This window comes from Astyanax mexicanus, chromosome 14 (genome assembly GCF_023375975.1).
Source record: "Astyanax mexicanus isolate ESR-SI-001 chromosome 14, AstMex3_surface, whole genome shotgun sequence".
Taxonomy (NCBI): domain Eukaryota; kingdom Metazoa; phylum Chordata; class Actinopteri; order Characiformes; family Acestrorhamphidae; genus Astyanax; species Astyanax mexicanus.
This window is the reverse complement of record NC_064421.1, coordinates 31,624,290-31,633,623: the sequence shown is the minus strand read 5'-3', so window position 1 is coordinate 31,633,623 and position 9,334 is coordinate 31,624,290. Positions and strand designations below refer to the sequence as shown.

At 41.5% G+C, this 9,334-nt stretch overlaps 1 pseudogene; it reads left to right on the top strand.

The window, feature by feature from the left end:
• The first annotated feature begins 4,262 nt into the window (after positions 1-4,262).
• On the top strand, positions 4,263-8,144 carry LOC125780958 (uncharacterized protein K02A2.6-like; annotated as a pseudogene).
• The last annotated feature ends 1,190 nt before the right edge of the window (positions 8,145-9,334 follow it).

Genomic DNA, 9,334 nt, shown 5'->3' with positions numbered 1-9,334 from the left:
TGTTAATAACGTTTAAAACGATTAACAACTTTAAATAATATTTATTTGTTAGTAAAACATTGCTAAAAAATTGCTAAACCTAATCCATATGATCTTTAAAAGTGGGTATTCTCTCTATTAGAGATTATCTGATTTTTTTTTTTTTACAATCTGTAATGTTGATTCACTTGTTATTCACTTACAGTTTTTTCTCTCACCCATCTTTATAACCTTAAGTATTTTTAGCAGTATATTTCATTAAACAGGCCATTCAATTTACAAAACTGCAACTAACCCCCTCACCACCACAAGACACACAACGCCATCAATAATATCAAGGTTCGTTTTTTTTTTTTTTCAAATAAATGAAAAAATACAATGTGTATCAAATATTTCACAAAAACATGGCATTGACATTCTGATGGGCATCCACATATCTGTTGATTTTCCCCCTTGATGTTGGTTTGAAGGTTGGGCAAAGAGAACAGTGAAACAGTTTTCTACAACATGTGTTGCATTCTTCCAGGTTTGGATGTACGCCAGCATCACAGATAGACAGATGCAAAACAAGATTATTTGATTTTTTTTACATTTAAATGCTATAACATTATCATTCTAATGTCAGCAATATAGACTTACAAAACATTTTATATTTACACCTAACCAAAAATACATAATGTAGTTAACACTTCAGCATACAGAGGATATGGCATGATGTGTCATGCAACTGTGTCCATCAAAATCCCAAATGGATATGCATTCCTATTAATTTCAAATTCACTGACTTAATATAATCTGAAAATCCTTAAACATTTTCATTTGTAATGCAAGATTAAATTTACTTTTAATTATTTTTATTTGTTTTAAAGCATGGGATAAATAACTAGGGTGATGTATATGGTTCAGCTTATGACACTAATGTAACTTGACCTAGAATTTGTATTATTATGCACACAAATAAACCTATTACAATACACATGTGCCGTGTCAATGATTCTCTATTCAAATATTATTTAAGCAACTTTGGTTTGACTAAGTCGCGTGATTAAGTGTGAGATAGACAATGTAATTGAAGCTGATGAGTGCAAAATCTCTATCACAATATACTTCTTTGCTAACAATATAAACAACCTGTGGTGTATGTAATCACAGATTGGCATTTACAGGCTACAGAAGCCTATGATGTTCTGTCATTTGTGCTCAGCTTGAAAGCAATGAACTGATGGCAGCATCCTGTAAAGAACATCAGTCAGTAACAGATGCTGTAAATACTGTCTATCTCTTACAACACTGGGACAGTGTTTATAGTTTGATGTATCTTTATTCACATAAAAAATGACACGTTGTTTGTCAAACTTCACTCTGACATTTTTAAATAATAGCTGAAATATGTTGCTCCATATAATATGATATATGAACCCTGCTTAAAATGATTAAAACATGAAAATATTAACAGAATTTGGTTATCTGAAAATATTTTCATCAGATGTTTACTCTGTAAAATCTAAATAACATAAAAGAGCAAATAAAAAAACTGAATGCTTGTTGTTTTTAGAATACTTTTTTATTTATAATAATTGACTTATGGAAGAATTAGCGACAACACTAGCTAACAGATAAGTGGCGACGCTAACTGCACCTTTAAGCTAGACTAAATTGTACTGGTTACACTGAGGTCCAATCTTTCATATGATGTTAACCTAGCTAGCTAAGTGGATTATGCCTGTAGAGCACTTGAACAGTCTAAAACACTGGAATGCAACTATTAGCTAAATGCTAGCAAGCTAGCCTACCTAGCCAACAAACATGTCTCAATAGGCTTTATTTTTTATTCAGCTTTTATTCACTCAGGCTGTTGAGTGCAATAAAATATATACTATATATATATATATATATATATATATATATATATATTAACCTTTATGTATTCACCTTCATTCAAATTTTTATTTATACACGGTTCCTGTTTTTTACAAGACAAGTAAGGAAAAACCTGAGTATTGTCATTTCTGGCCCCACGGAGTCATAGACCACTGAAGTCGTGTCGTCATTTTGTAGTCAGCGCCATGTTGTTTATGCCCATATTTGGGGTTCTGTGTCTAAGCGGTTCAAGTGAATGGGGAATTTGAATGGGCTTTTTAAAAACCTCTGTCACATTTTGTGGTAAATAAATATGTTCAGGACATTGGACATTTTATTCTGTGTACATTTGCCTCCTAAATATCACTGGATCCTCTGAATTTTGAGATCGTTTAGGGGTAGTTATTAGAAAAATGCTATCTTTAAGCTAATGCTTAACTGACGTCAAAGCACAGCGGCTGGTAATGGCACCGAACTGGATTCTGCATAACAACAGTGAACTCCGGTCAGATCGCGGTTTGGATTATTATGCTTCTTCACAAAGGATCATTAAAGCATTTAAACAGGTGAAAACTCTTTCAGTAATGTTGAGCAGTGTAATGTTGAGCGGTGTAGTCTGTGTTACAGCTTTAAAAGGCAGATAATAAGAGAAAGTGGCTTTCAGTTCAGCAGCGCTTTTATGCAGGTTTAGTATTTAATCACTGTCATTAGTTTATACTAATTACAACACCTGACCCAAATAATCAACTAACAACTAACTAATCAACTAACTACCTGCCCTCACTGAGGTGACAACGAACCAGAAACACCAATTTATTTCACTGCATAATAAAGACGGTAAATGTTAAAAAGCGTAAAATCACTAAAACAGGTCAGTGATACTCCAGAACCAGCTGTATACACGGAAACGCTTAGACACGGAAGCCATACAAGGACTACAGAATGACGCACAACTTTAGTGGTCTATGTCATTTCCTGCCCCAAGGTAGAGCGGCCTCCAGCTGGAGCTTGCCCAGCCTTCTGCAGCCAGACCCGTCTCTAACTAAGGCTGTATCTCTGAAAACATTTTGTCTTTTGAGGTTTAGAGCTGTAAAACTGACTGTGGGGGAAGGCAGGTAGGCATTCAGTGCTGTTAGCCAATCAGAGGCGATATGTTTGCATATGTAAATATACATAAGCAAGAGCTAAAAGACTAGTAATTCAGTCAGGGCTAAACAGAAGCACCGGAAACCGATTTTTTTCCACAAAAAACAGCTCACATGACATAAAATGAATAAAAAAACGATGGAATGAGACCATTAACTGAAACTAGAGCTGGGCAACATGAAAATGTTTTATTGTGAAAAATGTTCTTATTGTATCAACGCACTTACAAGATATCAATTCTTATAAGTAATAACACTGACCCAACTGTAGCTAACCATATTTCTTTACAGAAAGAATTCTATTTCATTTTATGATGTGTAGCAAAACAAGGCTGTTTGCGAGTCCACCTTGAAGGATTGCTGCATGCTGCATGATTTTGACAGTGAAATTCCACATTTACGGCAATAACGATGTGCAAACATTCTGAATAAAAAAGGAAAAACACAGAAAGACTAATTAATGCCCAGGGGGAATCAGGGGGAACTTATATACAGACATACACAAGTACACACATATGTCAGAAAAACAAAATGTCAGACAAAAACGCACAGCGCACCTCTGTAGGTATGGATAGGTGATGACTGACTGTTGTCAGGGTCAGGTCACTGACCTATATTCTGCCACCAAAAAGCATCAAGCCAGACATTTACCTGAACACACAGTGTAGACTTCTTCCTAAACGCCTATGCTATTTAACGGCGCGGGTGCAAAGCGTGTAAATAGACTGTTGGTGGGCTGTAAGACAACAAAGTTCGTCGCGACGCACCTTGCGATGGGTGAATGATAGGACCCTGTAGTGAACTGTTCTTTATTAGTAATTTTGGTATGTGATATGTTCGAGGAAACCACAGGGTGGCAGTATAGGTTCTTTGGTAAGCCTTGGTAAGGCAGAGCAAAGTTGTTCTAGTCAGTTCTATGTGGAAGGACACAGCAGCCTGTGTGATACAGCAATAAAGCAGAGTACGAAGGTCCCTCTTGTCTCTCCTGAGTTTGTTGAGTTCCCAACAAAATATGCTACATATTTGGCGATGAGGATAAACTGGAACACGCTGGAAAAGTTTCAAGGACAAGAAAGACTTGCAAGGCAGTAACCAAGGGGCAAGTTGCAGTGGAAAATGGCCATGGTAGGCACAGTAACACCATTTGACTGCCAGTCACAGACATGGGAAGAGTACTGTGAAATGCTTGGATATTTTTTCGAAGCAAATGAGATACTGGAGGCAGACAAGAAAAGGGCTGTTTTGATTAGCTGTGTGGGTCCAGCTACATATAGCCTAATGAGAAGCTTGGTTAGCCCACAAAAGCCGGGAGAGAAGACTTTTGAAGAGTTGGTTGCTTTGCTGAAGACTCACTTCAACCCTAAACCGAGTGAAATTGTTCAGAGATTTAGATTAAACTCAAGACTGCGCAAAGAGGGTGAGAGTGTTGCTGATTATGTTGCTGAATTGCGAAGACTGGCACAAGACTGCAATTATGGTGAGTCATTACCACAAATGTTGAGAGACAGACTAGTTTGTGGGATCAATGACGATCGTATCCAGAGGAGACTGTTGGCGGAACTGGATTTAACATTCGAGAAAGCTTTGAAGACAGCTCAAGCTATGGAATCTGCCAACCGGAATATTAAAGATTTGCAAAGTCACTGCCAGGAGGATTCAGGTAAAGCATACAAAGCCCAAGCAGCAGTCCATCGTGTGACATCTGACTACAAGAAGGCGCTGGTGTGTTATAGATGCAAAGGTCCACATTCGCCTCTGGAGTGTAGATTCATTAACCAGATTTGCCACAAATGTGGTAAGAGAGGCCACATTAAGCGGGCATGTCACAGTAAAGAAGGGGTAAACTCGGACTGTAATAAGAAGAGGATTGGAGGTTCACGTGGGCAGTTTCAGCACAGCAAGGTACCCAAGGATAGGAGAGCTCACCTTCTAAGAGAAGAAAGAGAGACAGAGTCAGGAGAAGAAGGTGAGATGCACACAATTTACAGTGTTGAAGAGCACGGTGTATACAAAGTAGCACCTATCACTGAGAAACTCAGCGTTAATGGTATGGAGGTGACATTTGAAGTTGATACAGGCTGTGGAGTGACAGTAATGAACAGAGAACAATACTCCAAGCTCTGGCAGAAGTCACACATTCCTGAGTTAAAAACATGTAACCTGGCACTCAAGACGTATACCGGAGAAAGGATCGAGGTGCTGGGCAAGACAGAAGTAAAAGTGCATCACAACAATAGGGTGAAGTCTCTACCACTGGTGGTGGTAGGGGGAACGGGACCAAACTTAATGGGCAGAGATTGGTTGCAGCAACTTCAAATAGTGATCCAGTCAGTGAACAAAATAGGCCCTGCAGGGAAAAGGACGTTGGAGGAAGTGTTGGAAAAGCACGCAGAGGTCTTCAAAGAAGAGATGGGTCAACTGAGAGGCACTAAAGCACAAATACATGTAGATAAGGAAGCTCTACCCAAGTTCTACAAATCAAGGCCAGTGCCATATGCTATGAAACCATTGGTGGAGAAAGAGCTCCAAAGGCTTCTTGAGGACAAGATTATAGAGCCAGTCAAGTTCTCAGAGTGGGCAGCGCCAATTGTCCCTGTCCTCAAACCAGGGGGTGCTGTTCGAATTTGTGGAGATTATAAACTCACTGTGAATAGGGTGTCCAAGCTAGAACAGTACCCGATACCAAGGGTTGAAGATTTGTTTGCGAATCTATCAGGTGGGGAAAGATTCTCCAAGTTGGATATGAGCCATGCATACCAGCAAATTGTGTTGGATGAGGAGGCTAAGGAATATGTGACTGTCAACACCCACAAAGGGTTGTATACCTTCTGCCGTTTGCCCTTTGGTGTGTCTTCTAGTCCTGCCATATTTCAACGTACCATGGAAAACATCCTACAAGGTATTCCACAAGTGGTGGTGTATTTGGATGACATTTTGGTGACTGGGACCACAGAAGAGGAACACCTCAGTAACCTGGGAGAAGTGCTGCGCAGGCTGGGAGATAGTGGTCTCAGACCCAAGAGGAATAAGTGCAGTTTCTTTGACAAGGAAGTGGTTTTCTTAGGTCATAGGATAGATACCACTGGACTGCACCCTGTAGCTGAAAAAGTTCAAGCTATCCAAGAGGCACCCACACCGAAGACATTGACGGAGTTGAAGGCTTTTCTAGGACTGCTGAATTATTACCACAGATTCTTACCCAATCTTTCCACCATTTTAGCTCCTTTGCACAAGCTATTGAGGAAAGACACAGAATGGAAATGGGGGAAAGAACAGGAAGCAGCTTTCAAAAATGCCAAGTCCTTGCTGCAGACTTCAGCATTACTAGTGCATTATGATGCAAGTAAAGAGTTACTGCTGGCTTGTGACGCCTCTCCATACGGCGTTGGAGCAGTGCTGTCACACCGCATGCCGGATGGCACAGAGAGACCCATTGGGTTTGTTTCCAGGACACTCAATGCCGCTGAAAAGAATTACTCCTAGCTGGACAAAGAAGGTTTAGCAGTGATCTTTGGAGTAAAGAAGTTTCACAGCTACCTGTATGGGAGAAAATTCACAGTAGTTACAGATCACAAGCCACTCCTTACCTTGTTCAATGAGTTGAAAGGAGTGCCTCAGATGGCCTCACCAAGGATCCAGAGATGGGCAGTAACTTTGCGTGCCTATGAATATACTATTGTATATAAAGCAGGCAAGGATCACAGCAATGCAGATGCGCTCAGTCGACTGCCGATACCAGGGACAGAGGAGCACTCCAGGGATGAAGAGAGAGTGTTGTTGCTGGATCAAATGAATACGCCCCTGGTTACAGCCAGACAGGTTCAAAAATGGACAGACAGAGACAAGGTGATGGCCTTAGTGCGGGAGTATGTGCTAAGGGGTTGGCCGAGCAAGGTAACTGATTCAGATTTGTCACCATTTGTACAGAGAAAAGAAGAACTTAGTACAAATGATGGATGCGTATTATGGGGCGCAAGAGTCATAGTCCCAGTGCCAGGTCGAGAAGCAGTGCTGAAGCAGTTACACCAGTCACATCCAGGTATAACTAGAATGAAAGCTTTAGCACGCAGCTACATTTGGTGGCCAAAGCTAGACTCAGACATTGAAGCTTTAGTGAAACGATGTTCTGTGTGCCAAGAAAACAGTCATCGTCCAGCAGTAGCTCCCCTACATCCCTGGGAATGGCCAGAACAGCCATGGAGGAGAGTACATGTGGACTATGCTGGACCTTTCTTGGGGAAAATGTTCTTGATACTCATTGATGCACATTCAAAGTGGATGGACGCATACCCACTCAATAGCTCCACCACCTCTGTCACTATTGAATGCTTGAGGAAAAGTTTCAGTCAGCATGGCATTCCAGAAATGCTGGTAACAGATAACGGAACATGCTTCACTAGTAGTGATTTTGCGGAGTTCATGACCAGAAATGGCATTCACCATGTCACCACAGCTCCGTACCATGCCTCTTCAAATGGACTGGCAGAAAGGGCCGTGCAAACATTTAAGGAACTTCTGAAGAAGACCACTGAAGGAAGCATGGAAACCAGAGTGTCCAGAGCACTATTCAGTTACCGTATAACACCTCAAGGAACCACAGGTAGATCACCTGCTGAGTTACTGCAAGGAAGGAGACTGCGCTCCACTTTGGATTTGCTCCATCCTAACTTGAAAGGAAAGGTGGTTCAGCAGCAGTTAAAACAAAAGCTGGGCCATGATCATCGGGCCAAGGGAAGAATCCTCATGGAAGGAGATCCTGTGTATACCCGAAACTTTGGATCAGGACCTACTTGGATTCCTGGAGCAATTGAGCAGAGAACTGGACCTGTATCCTGTAAGGTAGCCTTAGGAAATGGCCGGGTAGTGAGGAGGCATATTGACCAGGTGAAATTCAGAAGGGCTTCCTACTCTTCTCTGGGTGACTTTATAGAGAGCATCATTCCAGAAGTAACTTCTTCACAGGTTCCTAGTGCAGAAGGTCAAGAGAAGGCTGATGTTGCAGAGACAGCACAGAGCACTGATAGTACAGAGACTGTAGCTTCTCAAGTACCAGCCTACAGTCCTCATCATCCTGTGAGGAGATCAGAGAGGGACAGGAACCCCCCTTCATATCTGAAAGACTTTGTTAGACTAGTGATGAGTTCCCCAGCCACAGGGTAAGAATGCGCCCAGGTACTCATCGGGACTGATGGTAGTCTACCCAGATGTCCCTAGCCTAGTTTTCAATTGAGTCTTGTTTGACTTATGTTCTGTGTTATGTAACTGGGGCGGGAGAGTTTTATTCAGAGGAAGGGGAATGTAGTGAACTGTTCTTTATTAGTAATTTTGGTATGTGATATATTCGAGGAAACCACAGGGTGGCAGTATAGGTTCTTTGGTAAGCCTTGGTAAGGCAGAGCAAAGTTGTTCTAGTCAGTTCTATGTGGAAGGACACAGCAGCCTGTGTGATACAGCAATAAAGCAGAGTACGAAGGTCCCTCTTGTCTCTCCTGAGTTTGTTGAGTTCCCAACAAAATATGCTACAGACCCAGAGTATCAATCCCAAACTTACCAACTATATCTTACATGATTACATTCAGAGGTTTTTTTAATGGGGTTCAGGTCTGGAGATTGAACGTCAACTTATTTGAGTGTCAGTCAGCAACCGCAGGATGACATCAAGAGACTTATAAAAAGAATGGCAAATGGCAGCCATCAGACCAATTGGGGACGGGATGCTGCTGCTGACTGAGTTTAACCCAGTCACACCAGATGGACATTCTTCAACCACTATCTATCTATCTATATATCTATCTATCTATCTATAGCAATTTAAATAAAAAATAGCAAAATCAGAGAAACTGATTCAGAAACTGAAGTGGTGTCTTAATTGTTTATATATATATATATATATATATATATATATATATATATATATTGTGGCGTGAGGAGGCGGGGGAACCGTGGGTCCGCCCCACGCCGGAACTCACAGCCATGTCTGTCCCAGCCGGTGTGCATTCAGGACTGATTAAGCAGCCGGCTGGGACAGGTATAAAACTCAGCCTCAGCTCACTAAAGGAAGGACTCTTGACTGGGGAGCTGAGGGCTGAGGCCGCACGGACCTTTAAAGGAGCATAAAAAGAAGACTAAAGTAATTCTACAGACTCTAGAGCCCCATTGGGCTGAGTATGTTGTTTTGAGTTGTTTTTGGGTGTGGTGGAGGGCGTTTAAAAGCAAATAAAAGGTACGTTTTGAGTTCATTTACTCCCCGTGTCTGTGTTATCTGTGCGCTTCCTCCTTCCGGGTCACAGTGGTCACGCCCCTAACCCCAGGGGCCTACCACAGTGGTGGAGAATGCGGGCACCGCCCCT